The 22,736-nt window shown below is 32.7% G+C and overlaps 1 pseudogene; it reads left to right on the top strand.

The window, feature by feature from the left end:
• Window positions 1-1,799: 1,799 nt before the first annotated feature.
• On the top strand, window positions 1,800-20,969 carry LOC130988467 (kirola-like; annotated as a pseudogene).
• The last annotated feature ends 1,767 nt before the right edge of the window (window positions 20,970-22,736 follow it).

Here is a 22,736-nt window from a genome sequence, read left to right as displayed (position 1 = left end):
GTGGAAACATGGAAGAAGGTAGAGCATTGAAGTCAAGCTTACCTTGAGAATGCTTGGCAGAGAAGGAGTGCAGATTCCTGCTGTTGCTGCTGAGTGTTGAATGGAGAGAGTGGTGGTTTGAGGAGTGAAGTGTGGAGTTTAAACTAGAAGGTTGTATTGTTGGAGTGTGAGAAGTGCAGCAGGCTCAAGAGAAGGGGAAAATAGGGGAGTGTGCAGCTGCTGCAGCACATGTCTCCACACCCTTTTCCTTTTTCCCATTTTCTTAAACTTGGGTGTTGTGGCAGGGGTGAAGTGTTTACTGCCGCTACAGTTGCTGCAGAAAAAGGGGAGGGGACGCAGCTGATCTTATTCTCCCCTCTCTCCTTATATTATTTCTTTTTGTTGCAGGTGGTAGAATAGAGTTGTAGTATACATGTAGGGTTGTAAGGTTGTAATGGTAAGGGATTAAAAGTTGTGAAGTGATTTAACTAAAATCCTTCAGTGTTGGTCGTTCTGTATTAGAACTTTGGTATCGAGTTTTTTCTAATGTCGAGCACTTGTATTCAGATACAGATTAATCGAATAATTCTTGTATCTGATATCTATATTGTCTTGTAAAAATCTAAATTAAAACTGTAGATTGCTAAATTAAATCCATAGATTTAATTCGATCATCATTAAATTAAATCCATAGATTTAATTAGCTACAAAGTCGGAAATAATTCACGACTTAAGGAACAATATGAAAATTATAAATAACCTCCATCTTGATTAATAGATAACACAACTTTGCTAAGTTGGTTATAACCTTGAATAATAATTATTCATTGATTCAAAGATTAACGTCGCGATTTTAAACACGCGAAGATAAATAAATGCATACTGCTAGTGTAGCGACTCTGTTTCCAAATTACGTAATTCAGAATCATAGTTGGAATTCATAAAGCGTTTCATTTACTAAAAAAAAGATTTAATAAACACGCAATACTGGACTTAAATAAATATAAAAGAGCGGGTTGTTACATATACTAAACTAACTCTTGGTAGAATTGCAGGAATTATTTGGTGGTATACGACGTCCACCAGTATTATTAATGCTTACTTTGTAATGTTCAAAATTTATTGAGACATATCATATATATATATAATTGTAACACTAATATTTGGCTAATTAGATAGCTTATAAATTTAAATGAGTTTGAGCAATTAGTGTGTATTACTATACAAGTTTGGGACAAAAATTGATTCTAATTTTTTTTGAAAAAAGGGTCTAAACATTAATCGACGTGCCTAGACAAACTTTTCTTTATTTTTTAATCTTATTCTATTTATTATTCATGTTAATTGACCTAAAAATGTTCGAACATTGTTATTGCAACGGATGTCCAATTATTTCAAACGAATATGAGTAATTAGCAAACAGTGTTATAAATGATTGAAACTAGAACGAATGATAAAATTACTTTTTAATTGTATTTGGGATCGATACATAGATGTTTGAAGGGTGTGGATTGTTGAATTATATTTAGTCTCATCATTTTGGTCTATTGTCATGTCCCATCACGAACGATTAACAATCCAGATGGCATAACTCTGTTCAAATGTAAACTTATTTTTATAACTTTAACTTATATATAATTATAACATAAAATAATTTTATGTCAAAATTGGATAAGTAAGGCATAAAATAAAAATGTCAAACCCAGATGCATAATGTGGGCTATATGAAATAGAACGTGGGTGTGCGATGAGCTGGTAAGCTTGCCTATATAAAGGAGAGAAAATTGTAGAGTTTCTTAAATCTTATAGAAAAATATTTATAGTATAAACTTTGATAAATTTTGAGATGGGTTTGGTTGGTAAGTTGATTGCAGCAATAGAATTCAAGGCTGGTGGAGATGTATTTCATGAACTGCTGAGGCACAATCCTGACGATCTTTCCACAATTAGCCCTCATAAAGTGCAAGGCTGTGATTTGCATGAGGGTCAATATGGACATGTTGGCTCCATCATCGCTTGGAGGTATACTCATGGTACGTATATATATATATATATATATATATATATATATATATATATATATATATGTAAATTGTTTTACTGTTTATACATTTTTTTCAGAAAGTTTAATTTATTGTTGATGCTAGATAATGCGAAAATTAAATATATATTTTTTTAATTTGTAGAATAAAATGAATTATATTTTTAAACTGAAGGAATCAAAGAACTGTCGCAATATGAGTAACTTCGACAAAATTATACTGTATATATATATATATATATATATATATATATATGATTTACCTTGTACAAACTTATTTTTCACTTTTTTACAAATTTATCTGTTTTCACTTTGCTGCCTGGATTGAAAGCAAATAAGATCATCTATTATATAATACGATTAAGTCTTAACCTATGTGGCATATCTAAAATCTCACCATTTCAAAATTTACCATGTATAATCTTCATCATTTATTAATTAATTAACTATTACATTCTATATAAAGATTCATTAATCATAATAAATAATAAAATTTATTAATTTAGATTATATGTAATATTAATATTATTATATATATATATATATACATTTATTATTAATTATATTTATTATGATTAATGAATCTTTATATAGAATGTAATAGTTAATTAATTAATAAATGATGAAGATTATATATGGTAAATTTTGAAATGGTGAGATTTTAGATATGCCACATAGGTTAAGGCTTAATCGTATTATATAATAGATGTATATATATATATATATATATATATATATATATATAATAATATTAACATTACATATAATCTAAATTAATAAATTTTATTATTTATTTTTTCTAGATAAAAATTAGATTTACATGTTTGATAAGAAAAAAATTATAATCTATATACGATAAATTATTTTGATTGAATGTTAGTGATTAGATGTATATTTGTTATTAATTTTATATTTCTTAAAGCGTACATATTATATGTATATGTTGCAATATATTATATTATATGAATTTAATATATATATATATATAATATTTATATTCTTAATTTTCAATAAAATTAAGTTTGAATTGAGACATGCACGTATATGTAAATTATAAACGTGTCACAGCCCGCCCTAACTAAGGATAGTTAAGCCGAGTGATCTACGACTAGGGATGGGGTTAAAGAAGAAGGGGAAGAAAAGGGGCGTCATTTATAGCCGTAAAACTTACTCATCTTAATAAAACTCGTCATTTTTATTAATGAATACTCAATTGAAAATAGTCTATGAAAGACAGCATAAAACTTAATTAATATCATTAATCAAGTTATACATCATATGAAACCATTCTCTTAAGACTCAAAGTATGACATAACATACTATAACATCAACAACATCTTGCAGCGGAAAGTAGCTAGACATATGTATGAAGACATATTCTAGACAGGTTAACTATTTATTAACAACCCTGGAGACTCCGCTCATTGCAGCACCATCATCACATCAGCTCAACCTGCACATTTAGAAAACATATGCAGGGCTGAGTACAAAAGTACTCAGTGGGCACGTATGCCTAGGTATAAAAATACATGCTTCAAAACTGTAAATTGTCATGCCATCATAAACAGTACAGCAAGGGAGTTTTTTTTCGCTAAAAAGGCCCAAGCTTACTAAGTTCATTTGTGATTCTTAAAGTTCGTCTGCAGACTAAGTTCTCTTGTAATCTATCATATCTGGAACTGTGTGCCGGAGAGGTGGCCACCTCTCACGGTCACTTGACCGGCCAACCCGCTAGATGACTCACGGTCACTGGTGTACACTAGCCCTGGCAGGATAGCTATCAACTGCTCAAGACCCGAATTCGATTGCATCATTGGCAAAGCCAAAGCAGATAGATATCATACTAAAATTTAAACATTTTATGGCAAGACAATACTTGAAATAACTTTAACTCAAAGATTTTTGTCATGAAATAACTTGCTTGAACGTAACATTTAAACTCATTTGATATATATATGAAACTGAAATTAACAGTTAGATCATCTCATGCATTCATTCGTATAAGAGGCCTACGACACGCAGGGGATCTCTGTATACGTATAGTAAAAGTAGTGCCTACCTGATTGCAGTGTTTTGCTACTTAAGACAATGATTCTCTTTCCTTAGCGCGATAGGTTACTCAGGCGCTTTTGTTTATTTGAACCTTTAATAACACGAAAACATGTGTTCGAGTGAATAATAGAAAAGATAACAACAAATGCAGTGAATCACTATTCACTCATTTCTCTAACTACCCATATTTCCTTAAACGACTATATCTAACTCATATACAATCGTTCTTCCTTTATCAAAATACTTCATGTACCTTTGAGGATGTAGGAAATTCCATTTTATATTATTCTTTTATTTATCTATTATAAATAAAGAATAATTCTATAAACATAAAACGTTTTCCTTTTCCCCATTTAATAATGTCAATCACCAATATATATATATATATATATATATATATATATATATACACATCAATAGCTCATTTATAAACTAAAAGTGATATTTTATCAACAATAAAACTTTAAAATTCTTAATAGGAATTATTTTGAATCATTTCCATCTCAACAAAACTGTATAGATTCAACTTCAACTAATAAACTGCTTTTACTCCGAACTCGTATGGAGTCGAATTTTATATCAATAGAAACCTCTTTGAGTCTAGTTTAATTGAAAAAAAAGTATGTTGAAAAACTCCAAGTAGTTTAAGAGATATAGCGATTTTCCCATCGCCTACCAGATTCGGCAGTTTCTGCCAACTGAAAGTCCAGATCTTTGAAAAATAGCAAACGTTTCCGGAATGACCTCAAATTTTATATGCAGATAGATAACGCATATAAATTTATACCATAAAAATTTGAGAGCTAAATATCAACATATGGTTACTGAAATAGTTAACTTAATCATCTGCCTCACGACAGTTTCAACAGATACGGGCAGTAGACTTCTCAAATTTTAAAAGGGTAGTAAACGAAGTTCAAATAACATGAAACTTTGTACAAATATTCACCACACTCCCATATATACCCCAGAAATTTCCCATAATATAATAGAAACGGGAATGCATCGAAATAAGGGCGTCAACTTACCCTTGTCCAAGTGAGCACTAATGGAAGTTGTTCGCCGGGGGTTTTTCTGGTCGTCGTTCCGCTATGGTGTTTAGCCGCGAAGGTCTACGACTTAGTCTTCCTCGTGCGAGGTAGATCAGGCTACACAACGGTGGTTTCTCGATCCTTTTTCGTCGTAAGGATAGTGAGAAACGAAGGCCGTAAGTTGGCCGGTGGCTAAGTCGGGAATTCGACGTTGGCCTCCGAAGGATATTGTGGCCTTTGGTCGGGAAAATATAGAGAAGGTTTCGGCCTTTCGATTGTTGGGTTTGGTAGCCTGAAGATGGAGGAACGAGTACACGTTCTCGGTTCAGAGCCTAGTGGCCGGTCGGCGAATAAACGGCCCGGCGAAGGGAGCTCACTTGAGCTCTTGCAAGTAAGAAATTTAAAATTTTCTCTTGTTTTACCTCACACCTCTCGCACTTCTGCACTTCTTCCTTCTGCAGAACTCACCTCAATTTATAGAGAGGTTGAGGTGGTTGGTGGCAGCAAATGTTGAAGAAATATTGCTGCCATTTTTGAACACTTTGGTCTCGGCGTGATCATCTTCTCCTGCCATCTTTGAAAACTTTGCTCTCGGCGTGATCATCTTCTCCTGAAATTGGGGCTTTTTGGGTGTGATGGATTGCATGGAAGATATTGCAGCTTTGAAAATTGTGGTTATTGGCATGATTTTCTCTTGCTGAAATCTTGACTATTTGGATGGAATTAACTGCGGAAAAATGCAGTTTTTGAAGATGAATAGTTGTGATAATGATACTAAACTAAGTCGTGGAGTCGAAGTTCATTTCGCAGTTATCTATCTTAGACAGTTAGACTTAGATAAGAATTCAACTTTTGTTGTCTCGTGATTTGTACAAATCTGCAAAGCATTTCTTATTTTATTTGCATATGTTCATGTTATGTTTTTTTTGTAAGATCTTATTTAAGCTATATTTAAAAGTTTCTCTCTTTTTTCTCAATTCAAAAAAAAAAATGATATATGTTGGAGGGGTTGGTGTAATAGTGTAGTGATTCGACTATTTATCGTGATCTAATTTCTCATAGTTCGTACTTGTTTCTGTAATAATTCTCCAATTCTCGATGATTAAATACTCGTCGTATTTATATAAATTAAATCCTCAATCTTGAGATTTAATACGTGAAAGTCGGAATTAATTCGCGACTTAATACCTTAACACATATAACGCGAAATAATGAAATTATTATGCATATGATCTCAAATTATAATTCCAGCAATTTGATTTAAATAACACGATTTATGAAATCGGTTATAAATGTAAAATTTCTAATGCTAGTGATTCAATCAACTGGTAATGCAAAGTTTCAAATGTGTAGCTAAACCAAAAATTTAATTATTGGTTTGATTCATGACTGAATATTAAATCGCAGCTCTGTATTTCTTATACAGACTTTTGCTGAAATAATATTATCTGAACAAAATAATCACAATAAATAATTAAAAGAATTTTATAACTAATGCACATATTTAATCTAATATGTATTTAAAAGAGCGGGGCATTACATACTACCCCCCTTAAAATAAATTTCGTCCCGAAATTTGCATACCTGGTATTCTAGCTTGTGATACTAGTCATTCGTTTCATTCATCTCTTTTGTAGCCTTTTCCATCCTGTGATGGTTCCACTACATGACGAGAACAACATTATTGCCTCGTAACACTTGAACCTTGCAATCTAGTCACTAAACTGATTTCTCTTCATAACTTAAGCCCTGAGCTTGGACTATCTCATCTTTTTTAATCACATACTTTCTTAACTGCGAGACGTAATATTCAGTGTATACATCCACAATCCTCCACTAACCATTAGTGCACTATTCCTGACTTTCGTGAATCCTTTCGTTTTTCTTATTCTTGAGGCGAGACACATTTTCTCACCAATATCCATTTTCATTTCGTGCTTTCATAATCCTTTCTTGAAATTCACACTTAACTATTGATGCAACTACACAGCTTGATATTGTCTCCGGATGGTGAACAATTACTAAACCGAATAAGGCAATCACCAATCAGTACTTTATATTTAGTGGTGAAACATCTTATCTTAATTTCCAATTGATGGTACCATCATAATTCTTCACTAATTCGAATCGTCTCTGTTGTCTTACATTGAAATCTCTTTGCTCGAAAAGCATTTCAAATTCTTGTCAGCTATAAGGACCTCACACTTAACTCCGTAGAGATAGTATCTCCAAATTTCCAACACGTGCACAACCACAACGAGTTCTAAGTCATAAGTCAAGTAATTCAACTTTGGGGCTAATGAGATATAGTGCTCAAGTTCTCTGAAGTTTAAAACAATTACTTGCTTCCTATTGATGGAGCTTTTGACACTTTAGCCGAAACAATCACCCTTCTAGCGTGAGGTTGTTGGCTCTGAGGCTGGGTTAGATCTTAAGTCTTATTCTAAAGTTCTTTTTCTATTCTCGAATTTTCTGTTGTTTTCTTCATTCCATTTTCTTTCCTTCACCACATCTTGAGGTGGTGTATATCCAGATTGTGTCGGAGTCTTCCCATTCTCCCTTGGTAGCAGTGATTCGATGGTGAGAGTCTTGCTCGTTGGTTGTTCCTACGTAATATTTCTTTGGCTTGGTAGGGGAATTGAATATCTCATGACGCCATTCGTTTGCGAACTCCTTCACGCGTTTCTCATAAGTGTCCACCATATTTGGAGCACGTCCTGACATTTTGTTGAAAACTCTATCATACTAGTTATCTGCCCTGGTTCTCCACTTGGGATTCCAGAAGTTGCTTTGTTTCTACCGACTATCGGTCAAAAGATAGGTTGATGCTTAGTGTATCTTTCTAACTGTGAGAATATCACCTTCTAGTACTTCGAGAACTGACAGCAAACTAAGTCATTCTAGTCATTACTGTGCTTATCGTGGTAAAATAAGATCTTATTGTGACAACTACATAGTGTGAGTCTATACATTGGGATGACGCCCTACTCAAGGTCAAAATCCTAATTGACAATCACCGAGATCTTAGTTATATGGGCTGACCAGACCCAGCACGATGAATCACTCAGTCAAATGGGAGCTTCGCCCCCAATCATGTCAACTTCTTATCTCTTATAAAGCTCTAAGTCAACTTCTAACTTAAAGCACTTACTAATAAGTACTTCATCATAAGTTACTGATACCATGAAAGTCCATTCTATGTTGTTCTAGCCAAGCTATCACGACTAACATCATAATCATAAGCAACATAAGTTCTTATGTGAAAAACTTAATCTCACCGCTATTGAAATAGCTCAAGTGAATCCTTAGTCTTAAAGCATTGCCTCTATGTTGTAACATCTCTATGTTAAACATTTCTATCTTACCAGTCTTTACTTAAATCGATCAAGCGGTGCTATCACGATTAACATTCTCAAAGCATTCTTGGGTGGTACTCAAACGGTTTGTAAGAGGACCCATCATTCTAGCCTAAAACGACAACATAAAGCTTTCTCATTCTTTCATACATACATACTTCTGTTTCTTTTGAAACCTTAACATATATGGACATTTAATGTCCCTTTCATGAAAACTTTGCTTATGCCGGAAAGATTCAAGGAATCTAACTCGACCATACATACATACATACATTGATTCGTTAAGGGCTCGGGTTGTCCCAAACACGAAATACATTCATTGAGTCGTTATGGGTTCGGGTAGTCCCAAACACGACAAAAAGCATTCACATAGCATCGTAAACATAAGGCGCACATTTTCTTGAAAAACTTTCATAACGTCTGAAATACATATATGTATATTTTTGAAACTATTATTGTACCTTTGTTGCGGCAGTGTGACTGCGAGCTGAGGGTTACTGACATTCTTAGAAGTCTAGAGATACTATTCTAGACTCGACATCAAAAACTTATGGTTATCAGAGACATGAAAGGAAACTTATGCTCTATCTCATCTATCTCCTTACTTAACTCTATATAAACTCTCCACTCATCTCAAATCCTTAAGTTCAAGGATAAGTTTCAAGAAAATCATGGTTCTAAGTCTCGATTTGTCTCTCATATAAGGCTCTTCTAATCTCATTCAAACACATAGACAACACAATCACCTAAGGCCCATAAGAAAACACAATCAAACATTATCAAAACATGCTCTGTGTTTACACTGACTCAACTTCCAAATCTAACCTGTTCTGACTCCGACACCTTTTGGACTCGAGACTCATACCAAACGAAAGGTCTTCGAGTCTAGTTTCATAAAAAAAAAGTAGAGTCAAAAACTCCAAGTATTGTAGGAAATATGACTGTTTTACTACAGTCTACCATATTCGGCAGTTTTGAGCAATCGAAAACTTGGATTTTTGAAAATTAGTAAACGTTGTCAAACTGGGCTCAACTTTGGTGGATATCTAGCTAACACAATAAGGTTAATACCATAAAAATGTTGAAATCTAGATCACACAGGAAGCTACTGAAATGAAGGACTCTTTCTCCTGTTCTCTGAAATTCTCGGTAGTAATGTGCAGTTTAGGTTTTGTATTTTATAAAAATAGTAAACGAAGTCCAAATGACTTGAAATTTTACCGGTGTGCTTAAGACTCATGTAGGGATTTCCTATAAAATTTTCAAAGCTATTAGACATCTAAAAACCGTCGATCACAGTAGGTCAGTAGGCCTATGAAATTCACCAAAATCTCATCTCAAACTCTTAAATGCTCAACCCAACATCCCTTCAATGAAAACCAATCAAAGCTCATTTTAAACACATATAGCACTTGAAAACATTCAAGCACATTATAATACTCATCATACTCAATCTTGACTCTCTTCTTACATCATAACCTCAAATCTTAAGTAAAACATTTCAACGAACGCATCATTAAAATTCTCTTCTCATTTTCGTGCTCAAAATTACTCAAATACTCAAACATGATCTCATTTATCATATAAATCATTATACACATATAGATTCCTTTTTATCATGTAAACTAAACTCTAATGAAACTTCATGTATCATCATAAAACTCTTAATAAAACATGACAAACTTTCACATAATGGTCATAAAGCAATTAGACCTCATTTTATCAATCATCGACTTCTCAAAATATGAAAACTCAAAAACTCATACAAACTAAACTAAGTCAAAAATTTCTTAGCCAACAAAAGACTTACTCAAACATAATTATACACTAATATCATGCTCAAATACATATATCTTAAGCCAAAATCACTTAAATAACACATAGGCAAAAAGTCCTGATTTTTATTAAAGTAAACTCTTTGAAATTTAATAAACACACATGATACCTTAATCCATTCATAGATCTATCAATCTTAGCCAATTAATCTCACATATAACCCATCAATTTACAAATTAGAGCATAGATACACATATCCCTAATTTTATTAAACTAACTCATATCAAAATCATCAATTGACATCATATACTCAATGTACTCCATCCTTAGAATAATGTCTACGTTCCACATAGGCATTAAGTGCAAGGTTCTTGTTTTCATCTTTAGTGGTCCTAACTCAAATTCTAATTTAGAAATCATGTGAGAAACTGTAGTAGCTCTTCCTACAGGAGTGATTACTCTCAACTTGGGACTAGCTCGTTTTGGTTCGAGTTTGAAGGTAACATGCTTCAAACACTTAAAGAATGCAAGGCTCCTGTATTAAACAGGATTCTAACTGGTGCATCCAATATCTTGCCCATACTACCTTAAAGTCCTGCCTTAAACCAGCACTTAAAACTCAAACATCTCTTCATCAGTATCCATCTTCTGATGAGCGAACGTGATAGCTCACAGAGTTCTTAATTATATTCTACAATCGATTTCTTTCCTTGAATCAAACTTCGATAATAAGTCTCTCGCTGCTTACTGTACTCCTCGGTACATATTTCTCAAGAGTAGCCTTGAATTGTTCTCAGGTGTAGTTTACTAGTTGCTCGGGTGTTAAAGTCCTCTGACGTGCCTCTCACTAGTCTTATACATCAAGAGAATCTACTAGGATAACTCAAAAGTTGTAAGAGTTCAACCCTAGAATGACATCAAAACAAATTGTTTCAAGAGACTCAAATGAATGACCAGAGGGTATAATGAAGTAACTACCAGGTCGAACAAAAATGACCTAGAGTAAGAACCCATCTGGCTTTTCAACCGAAAGTTGAAACACATGGGTTTATAAACCCAAAACACGTCTACTGAGATTTGGATCATGCGGACTGGCCAGGTCCAACATAATCACTCCCCAGTCACACGGGATATACTATCCCGAACTTGGAAATTCTGTGTCTTCTAAACCCTCATACTACTATACATAACAAAACTTAAGTTGATACCAGCAGGCTAAAAGCTTAAATTCAGGGTCCTATGTTCTAGACTCTTGTTTCGAAAATTCAATATTTTTCGACTCTCCTCTCATGTTGCGGTGGTGGTGGCGGAGTATTATCCCGCCTATCCTTCACATCACACTCTTGATGATATCTTTGAGGCATTTTTGAAATCACAAAAGGAAAACTCAACTCGACCAACGCTCTAAGCATCCTCGAAACTCAAGTGCAATTTACTAACTCAACTTTAAGGAAACCCTCACGGTCACCTTAACATTCATCTGTAAGGCAATAAGCACTCACGAAATGCTAACAAAAAGACCACTCTGGTCAACCTAATATATCCATCAGTAGAATGCCTCTTTTTAGAGGACTTACATAAAGGGGTTATATAAACCCTACAAAAACCATAGTATCTATCGTAATGTCCCTTCTAAACCGACACCATTAATGGTGCTATGTCTCGGTTTGGACTTCCTACGGTAATTGTTACCGGTTAACTCATCTAGTTGCTACTTTAGCACACTAGGAACATCCATCTATTTAACATCAGTAGGGTACTATATTCGCATGCTTATCTATCAACATGTCAAAAGCTCAAGTATCAATATCTCCTAAGTAAGTTATATACATCGCAATATAATTGAAACTAATCAAAAACAAGGGTGTACTGCTCATACTCTCAAGATCATCCTTAGCTCTAGCCTACATCGGCTTCTCTTCTCATTCTCATCAACTCTAGCCCTCCTCGGCTACTTCTCATCCTTTCAACCCTAGCCTTCCTTGGCTCTTTCTCATCCTTTCATAGTCTATGAACATGTGTTTGAAAATCTGTTAGGGTATCTCTGTACCACATACTGTACGCCTCGTCCTCGTATCCGATCTTCCCTGAGTTCGATCTCACAACAGTCCACTTTCGTACAGTGCCAACAGTCCTGACCAACCTATAAGGAGAACTTAAAGGTGACTCTAGGAACTAACTCTACTTGGCTCCAGCAACAGAAATAAACAAAACATAACTTAGCAAAACTCCTACTAAGTAGTACTGTTATCTTAAAACTCAAGCTCAAAACATCTAAATTCTCATCTCGTCCCATCTTTACTCAGTAGGGAATCTCTCTAAACAATGATATTAGATCCCTTAATCTAAATCATCGTGACTCAGTAAGACAACTCAACAATTTTCTCTCAAAGCCATCTCCAAAGACTATGGCTCATGATACCTTCTCAAGTACCATTAAGGTTGCGTGAGCAAAACTCGCGTCACAAAACAACTCAACATATCGTACAATATCTCATTGCAGCATGCTAATAACTCATCATTAATCATGCTATTATACTCAAGCTCATAACTCAAACTCATAACTCAAACCAACAAGTACTTAAAGCAATTGCTAATTCTCTCAAGCTTTAGCTCTAAGTTCTCATTTCATCCTTCTACTTAGTAAAAAAAATCTCTCTTAACAATGACATTAGATTCCTTCATCTAAATCATCGTGACTTATCACAACTGCTCAAACAATTCTCATCACAAAACATCTCAAATACATCACATCATAACTCATAATTATGCATCCTCAATCATATAACATCATATGATATAAACGCTCTCATGATTCATCATGTAACGTCAACATATGCTCTTACAACATAATAACTCATTATTAATCATGTTGTCATCCTCAAACTCAAACTATGCACCTTCAAAGTGTAACATCATAACTCATCATATAACCTCAACATCATGCTCTTCAAAATTTAATGTCAAATAAACTTTGAAATTTTACATACCTCGTTGAGTCTGGTGTGATGGTGCGCTGAGCTCACGGTTGTTAATAACTATTAGTCTAGTGACTCATTCTATACTAAACTCAAGACTTATAATTCAGAGCTTAACCTGGCTCTGATACCACTTTGTCACAGCCCGCCCTAACTAAGGATAGTTAAGCCGAGTGATCTACGACTAGGGATGGGGTTAAAGAAGATGGGGAAGAAAAGGGGCGTCATTTATAGCCGTAAAACTTACTCATCTTAATAAAACTCGTCATTTTTATTAATGAATACTCAATTGAAAATAGTCTATGAAAGACAGCATAAAACTTAATTAATATCATTAATCAAGTTATACATCATATGAAACCATTCTCTTAAGACTCAAAGTATGACATAACATACTATAACATCAACAACATCTTGCAGCGGAAAGTAGCTAGACATATGTATGAAGACATATTCTAGACAGGTTAACTATTTATTAACAACCCTGGAGACTCCGCTCATTGCAGCACCATCATCACATCAGCTCAACCTGCACATTTAGAAAACATATGCAGGGCTGAGTACAAAAGTACTCAGTGGGCACGTATGCCTAGGTATAAAAATACATGCTTCAAAACTGTAAATTGTCATGCCATCATAAACAGTACAGCAAGGGAGTTTTTTTTCGCTAAAAAGGCCCAAGCTTACTAAGTTCATTTGTGATTCTTAAAGTTCGTCTGCAGACTAAGTTCTCTTGTAATCTATCATATCTGGAACTGTGTGCCGGAGAGGTGGCCACCTCTCACGGTCACTTGACCGGCCAACCCGCTAGATGACTCACGGTCACTGGTGTACACTAGCCCTGGCAGGATAGCTATCAACTGCTCAAGACCCGAATTCGATTGCATCATTGGCAAAGCCAAAGCAGATAGATATCATACTAAAATTTAAACATTTTATGGCAAGACAATACTTGAAATAACTTTAACTCAAAGATTTTTGTCATGAAATAACTTGCTTGAACGTAACATTTAAACTCATTTGATATATATATGAAACTGAAATTAACAGTTAGATCATCTCATGCATTCATTCGTATAAGAGGCCTACGACACGCAGGGGATCTCTGTATACGTATAGTAAAAGTAATGCCTACCTGATTGCAGTGTTTTGCTACTTAAGACAATGATTCTCTTTCCTTAGCGCGATAGGTTACTCAGGCGCTTTTGTTTATTTGAACCTTTAATAACACGAAAACATGTGTTCGAGTGAATAATAGAAAAGATAACAACAAATGCAGTGAATCACTATTCACTCATTTCTCTAACTACCCATATTTCCTTAAACGACTATATCTAACTCATATACAATCGTTCTTCCTTTATCAAAATACTTCATGTACCTTTGAGGATGTAGGAAATTCCATTTTATATTATTCTTTTATTTATCTATTATAAATAAAGAATAATTCTATAAACATAAAACGTTTTCCTTTTCCCCATTTAATAATGTCAATCACCAATATATATATATATATATATATATATATACACACATCAATAGCTCATTTATAAACTAAAAGTGATATTTTATCAACAATAAAACTTTAAAATTCTTAATAGGAATTATTTTGAATCATTTCCATCTCAACAAAACTGTATAGATTCAACTTCAACTAATAAACTGCTTTTACTCCGAACTCGTATGGAGTCGAATTTTATATCAATAGAAACCTCTTTGAGTCTAGTTTAATTGAAAAAAAAGTATGTTGAAAAACTCCAAGTAGTTTAAGAGATATAGCGATTTTCCCATCGCCTACCAGATTCGGCAGTTTCTGCCAACTGAAAGTCCAGATCTTTGAAAAATAGCAAACGTTTCCGGAATGACCTCAAATTTTATATGCAGATAGATAACGCATATAAATTTATACCATAAAAATTTGAGAGCTAAATATCAACATATGGTTACTGAAATAGTTAACTTAATCATCTGCCTCACGACAGTTTCAATAGATACGGGCAGTAGACTTCTCAAATTTTAAAAGGGTAGTAAACGAAGTTCAAATAACATGAAACTTTGTACAAATATTCACCACACTCCCATCTATACCCCAGAAATTTCCCATAATATAATAGAAACGGGAATGCATCGAAATAAGGGCGTCAACTTACCCTTGTCCAAGTGAGCACTAATGGAAGTTGTTCGCCGGGGGTTTTTCTGGTCGTCGTTCCGCTATGGTGTTTAGCCGCGAAGGTCTACGACTTAGTCTTCCTCGTGCGAGGTAGATCAGGCTACACAACGGTGGTTTCTCGATCCTTTTTCGTCGTAAGGATAGTGAGAAACGAAGGCCGTAAGTTGGCCGGTGGCTAAGTCGGGAATTCGACGTTGGCCTCCGAAGGATATTGTGGCCTTTGGTCGGGAAAATATAGAGAAGGTTTCGGCCTTTCGATTGTTGGGTTTGGTAGCCTGAAGATGGAGGAACGAGTACACGTTCTCGGTTCAGAGCCTAGTGGCCGGTCGGCGAATAAACGGCCCGGCGAAGGGAGCTCACTTGAGCTCTTGCAAGTAAGAAATTTAAAATTTTCTCTTGTTTTACCTCACACCTCTCGCACTTCTGCACTTCTTCCTTCTGCAGAACTCACCTCAATTTATAGAGAGGTTGAGGTGGTTGGTGGCAGCAAATGTTGAAGAAATATTGCTGCCATTTTTGAACACTTTGGTCTCGGCGTGATCATCTTCTCCTGCCATCTTTGAAAACTTTGCTCTCGGCGTGATCATCTTCTCCTGAAATTGGGGCTTTTTGGGTGTGATGGATTGCATGGAAGATATTGCAGCTTTGAAAATTGTGGTTATTGGCATGATTTTCTCTTGCTGAAATCTTGACTATTTGGATGGAATTAACTGCGGAAAAATGCAGTTTTTGAAGATGAATAGTTGTGATAATGATACTAAACTAAGTCGTGGAGTCGAAGTTCATTTCGCAGTTATCTATCTTAGACAGTTAGACTTAGATAAGAATTCAACTTTTGTTGTCTCGTGATTTGTACAAATCTGCAAAGCATTTCTTATTTTATTTGCATATGTTCATGTTATGTTTTTTTTGTAAGATCTTATTTAAGCTATATTTAAAAGTTTCTCTCTTTTTTCTCAATTCAAAAAAAAAAAATGATATATGTTGGAGGGGTTGGTGTAATAGTGTAGTGATTCGACTATTTATCGTGATCTAATTTCTCATAGTTCGTACTTGTTTCTGTAATAATTCTCCAATTCTCGATGATTAAATACTCGTCGTATTTATATAAATTAAATCCTCAATCTTGAGATTTAATACGTGAAAGTCGGAATTAATTCGCGACTTAATACCTTAACACATATAACGCGAAATAATGAAATTATTATGCATATGATCTCAAATTATAATTCCAGCAATTTGATTTAAATAACACGATTTATGAAATCGGTTATAAATGTAAAATTTCTAATGCTAGTGATTCAATCAACTGGTAATGCAAAGTTTCAAATGTGTAGCTAAACCAAAAATTTAATTATTGGTTTGATTCATGACTGAATATTAAATCGCAGCTCTGTATTTCTTATACAGACTTTTGCTGAAATAATATTATCTGAACAAAATAATCACAATAAATAATTAAAAGAATTTTATAACTAATGCACATATTTAATCTAATATGTATTTAAAAGAGCGGGGCATTACAAAACGGGTCCGGTCATTGATTTACATGTTTGCATAATAAGGCACAAATTCTATAAACTGATTACTTTAAAACAAAATCTTATTTTATGTCTATCAAAATAATTAATTTTTTTTTTATTTTTGATAAAATAAATCCATACATTTTATTTATATAGGGAAGAAAAATATATTTTTCATTTCTGCAAACTTTATTTGTTTCTGTTCGTCCATTACTACAACTACAACAACAACAACAACAACAACAACAACAACAACAACAACAACAACAACAACAACAACAACAACAACAACAATAATAATAATAATAATAATAATAATAATAATAATAATAATAATAATAATAATAATAGATAAATTATGAAATTAGTAATGCATAAATGAAGAATTTAGATAAAGAACAATAGAGGATATGATGTTAAAATATATTAGAAATCTTTAATCATGTATCAAATTTATAATAATCTCAATCGAGTGAAGAATTCATATAAATTACCTCATTTCACATTGAGTATTTTTATAAGATTTCACCAAAATAAAACTTATACAAGAATAAGCTCTTGCTCTCCAAATTAAAAATTTACATTTAATTGGCGGAATGATTGAGACTAATACAATTTCAATTGTTTTATCAATTTAATTTGACAAAATTTATTTAATTAAATACATGGTCTAATTAATTTAATTTGAAAAAATAAAGTTTGATTAAGTAAATTATTTCTTCAATTTAATTTGATTATAAAATAATATATTTTGTATAAAATTTGGATTCAACATAGATTTTTTATGAAAATTTATCAATTAAATTACTAAATAAATTAATACAATTTGAATCTCGTGTCAACTTTCTTAAGCTACACATGAGATGATTTTCAAAACTTAGTTATGGTCTTTCAAACTTCAAACAAGATAATGTTCACGAATCAATTTTATTCTTTCAATTTTCAGATGGAATGATGCTCGAAACTCAAGATTTGAAGATAATTAATGTTCACGAGTCCATTTTATTCTTTCAAATTTCAAACGAAATGATGCTCGAAACTCAATTATGATATTTCAAACTCCACATGAAATAATGCACAAAAAATTGTTAAGATTTTTCAAGTTGCATACAAGATGATGTTTAGAAATTAGTTATGATCTTACAAGCTAAAGATGATAATGATCTTTAAAGCTACACACAAGATAATTCTTGTAACTTAATTGTGGTTATTCAAAGTTCAAATGAGATGATACTCACAAGTTAAATTTATTTTTTTTTAACTCCAAACAAGATGATTCTTGGAACCCAATTATAATATTTAGAACTAATAATGCATAAAAGTTTGTCAATATTTTTTCAAGTTCCATACAAAATGATGTTTACAAGTTAGTTATGATGTTAGAAGCTCCAAATCATACAATCTCACAAGTCAACTTTGATTTTTAAAGCTCCAGATAGTGATGTTAAAAAAACTTGACGCATAAAAGTTCATTTTTTGTATTTTAAGGTCTAGACGAGATGATACTCAAAAGTCTGATGTTCAAACGTTAGTTGTCGTCTTCCGAAATTTAGATTATGATATGATCCTACAAGGTTCAGACGAGATGATGCTCAGATGAAATAAAATTTTCAATATCGATACATTTTTCAAAATATTACTCCCTCCGTCCCGGCCAAGACGCTACATTTGCTTTTCGGCACGGGATTTAAGGAGTTGTAGATTAATGTTTTAAGTGTGTAATAATAAAGTGATAAAGTAAGAGAGAGAAAGTAATAAAGTGATAAAGTAAGAAAGAGAATGTAATAAAGTGATAAAGTAGGAGAGAGAAGTTAATAAAAAAATACTTAATTAGTGTTAATTAAGTGTTTAAAATTTCTTATTTTTGCCAAATATAGAAATGTAGCATCTTCGTTGGGACGGCCCGAAAATGAATATGTAGCGTCTTGGGCGGGACGGAGGGAATATTAAATAAAAATCTACATAAAAAGAATATTTATTATTCTAACAAAAGGTTAACATTTAATTGAGGAATATGATTCAAATTAATATAATTTCAACTATATTATCTTAAATTAAATAAATTTAAAAATAATTTATATAATAAGTTAACATAATTTTTCGTCGAATTTCGACGGGTTGCGCACTAGTCTATTCTAAGAGGACATGCAATCTCCTGTTTTTGCTGTTATGTGTATTTCAAAATTTTCATAATTGATGAGTTGCAACGTACACGTCACTAGCATTTGCACCCAGTTTAATGCACGAGAAACGTTTTTATATTTTTTATATTTATATAAAATTGATACAAGTTCAATTAACATATGAATATATATATATATACAAAAATAATTTTAACTGAATATATTTGAGTATAAAAAAATAAAGAAGAATTCACAATAATATTATGGAAAGGCAAAAAAAAAGTTAAAATTGAAAATAAAATAAATGAATTAAAAAATAGATTTATTCTAAAAAAATTGAGAGATGAGAAAGAATTTCTTAAAATTTTAACCATTAAATAAATATAACTTTTATATTTTAAATCAAATATTTACTTGAAATATATCAAATTACAGCTCGTATGGTGATCTTTAATTTGATATGCATATTAAATATTTTATAATTAGTCGAATTTTACAATTTTAGAAAGAAATGAAACAAAAAGATTAAGAAGATTAAGAAAAATGAAATAATATATATATATATATATATATATATATAATTTATTAATAATTTTTTTAATTTTATTAGAACTACAAAATTGTCAGTCAATTTAAAATTGATTCCAAATTGAAAGTTTTTTTTTTTTTTTAATATTATGTTATAGATTATAGATCATAGATGTGTATGTTTTAACAGAATAATGACAGTTGGAATTAACAGAAAATAGATCACATTTGAAATCATCTATCTCATTTTTTTGGTATCGCAATTTTATATCTTACAATCATTATTTTTCCTTCAATTTCAGTCTCTAGTGCTTAAGTCCAATTAGGTTTTACAATTACTTCTTTTTCCTTTAATATGCTGTTTTTAGTTAATAATAGATTATTTCATAATTAAGGTACATATATAGATTTTTTTTAACTGGAATTTTAAGTAGTGAATGTTAATTAGGATTTTCTATATGGAGTACTATATACTCCCTCCGTCCCACGAAGCATGACACCGTTTTCTTTTTGGTCTGTCCCACGAAGCATGACACGTTTCTAAAAATAGTAAAAAATTTACCCTTTATTCACATTTTCACTTTTCCACCTACCACACTTAACACACAAAATAACAATTTTTTAATTCTCCTGCCGAAAAGAAGTGTGTCATGCTTCATGGGACGGATGGAGTAATTTTTATTTGTATAATAAATATCAATAAAATACTAAACTCCAATAATAAAGGGGTACAATACTCTGAGGATCCAAACAAAGATAGAATAGGCTTTTGGAAATTGGAATAAAGGTCCTCATCTGGATTGAAAGGACAACAAGTAAAAAAAAATGAAAAAAGCAGTTCAAAAAGTACAAACAACAAAAAGTGAAAAAAAAAATTATTAATTGTTAATTTGAAGGTTGTAGAAGTTACTTATTTTATTAAAACTTAAGTAGTCGCTAATGTATTGAAATTAAAAGAAAAAATGAGGGCAAATGTTATTGAGTTGGTGATGTGAATGTAGATGGGAAAGAGAAGTGGGGAAAGCAGGAGATCCAAGGCATTGACGAGGAGAAGCAGCTAATTAAATTCAACACACTCGAGGGAGACGTAATGCAGCTCTACAAAGCTTTGTTGTGACCATCCACGTGGAAAATAACGACAGCGTGGATTTGGTGACGTGGACAATAGAGTATGAGATGCTGAATGAGGATGTTGAACATCCCATTTCAATCCTCTCTTTCTTCATACACCTCACCAAAGACATCGAGGATCATCACCTTCCCAAACCTTGAATTCCATCCATCATATTATTATTAATCACTTATTATTGTTATTATTATTGTTGTTGTGTGCATGAAAAAGATGGATTGGATCAAATTATTGTTGTGTGTGTGATAAATAATTAAAAGCCTTTCATGTGTAAAATCTCAATAACATTACTTTTCATTAGTTTTTCAATTTTCCACGGTTTACACATTTATTTTAACGTTACAATATATTGGAATTATAGCTTACAAATATTTAAAAGGGTTTCTACTTTGTGGAGAAAACATTTTCATGTTTTTTTTTTTTTTGCATTAATTACCTAAAAAATTACTATATGTCGATATATCTATCAAACTTCTTATAATTATTCATGCATCAACTCGAAAACAAGGCAACATGATTATGTGCTTTATTCCGTGATCTATTTTCAACTGAACAAACTTTGTAACCACAATATCAATTGATTTGAGTAATCTCATTATTATTAGTCTATGATCATGCATTTTAAAACGGTGATGCAGCAGATGAAGTCCAATCTGAGCCATCTCTAGCAAGATTGGATAAACACACACACACACACACAACACTATACATAAGAGAGAAAAAAGCCCAGATTCGATAGTGACTTGTAGGCTCAAGCCCGAATTCCGACTAACCAATATTTGTGTAAACTCGACCTTATTTCATGCTATTTTAAATTATGGAGTATTGAATATATAGACTAGGCTGTAGATTGTAGACGAAGAACTCATGTTTATTGAATATGAAAATCGGATTTACAAGATGTAGAAGCTGCTCTATTTATACAATGAAATAGAAGCTTCAAGAAGATGGTTACAACTAACTTGCTAACTACCGTCTACTGTAACTAAATAACCTCTGCTGTAACTAACTAATAGAAACTAGGCAACAAAATAAAACTTTGATGCATCAATCCAATTATACTTCAATACTCCCCTATATATGAAACCAGACCTTCATCATGTGCGAAGCTCAACAAGATTTAACATTTCACATAACATACAAAATCTTGTATCAGCTAACGGTTTGGTGAATATGTCAGCTAATTGGTCCGTTGAGGGCACATACCCTACTTCCACAGTGCCATCCTTGACTTTGTCTCGAACGTAGTGAACATCTACTTCGATATGCTTGGTGCGGGCATGAAAAACTGGATTCCTGGCCAAAGCGATGGCACTCACATTATCACACCAAAGCTTGTGAGGAGCTGTGATAGAGAGGCCAAGTTCTCGACTTAAAGCTTGCAGCCAGACAATTTCTGTAGTGGCATTGGCCATGCTCCGATATTCGGACTATGCACTACTTTTTGACACAACCTCTTGCTTTTTGGCAGACCATGTAATAAGAATAGGCCCTAAGAAGACACAATGCCCTCCGGTGGATCGTCTATCATCTGGGCAGCTGGCCTAATCTGCATATAAAAATCCAACAATGTGAGATGAAGAGGAAGAATGAAATGCTAACCTGAGAGAAGCAGTGCCCTTCAAATAACGAAGTAAGCGTTTACACGCATTCCAGTGAACAGTGGTTGGATTTGTCAAAAACTGACTGAGTTTATTGACAGAAAATGCAATGTCTGGCCTTGTGATATTGCAGTGCTCCAATAGTACTGCGGTATAGAATAAGATCATTTATCTATACTACTATACATAACAGTTTTTTTATCGTACCATTATGTATAATAATTGTACTTTTTATAACGATTATCATCTAAGCTTATTTATCATAACGGTACATAACGGTTTTATCATATAGGGGTATTCTAAGACTCTTGATTATTTTTATCATTTAAGTTTATTTTACTTGATTCTTATTCCATCAAAATAATGAGATTAAGTAAATTCTAATATTAAGAATAAAAATATTCAATCACCTGATCGTCGAGAGACAAAAAGGTAATGCATGCAATATT

This window comes from Salvia miltiorrhiza, chromosome 6 (assembly GCF_028751815.1).
Source record: "Salvia miltiorrhiza cultivar Shanhuang (shh) chromosome 6, IMPLAD_Smil_shh, whole genome shotgun sequence".
Classification (NCBI taxonomy): Eukaryota; Viridiplantae; Streptophyta; class Magnoliopsida; order Lamiales; family Lamiaceae; genus Salvia; species Salvia miltiorrhiza.
Note: the sequence above shows the minus strand (reverse complement) of the source record. Positions and strands in the feature narration are given on the sequence as shown.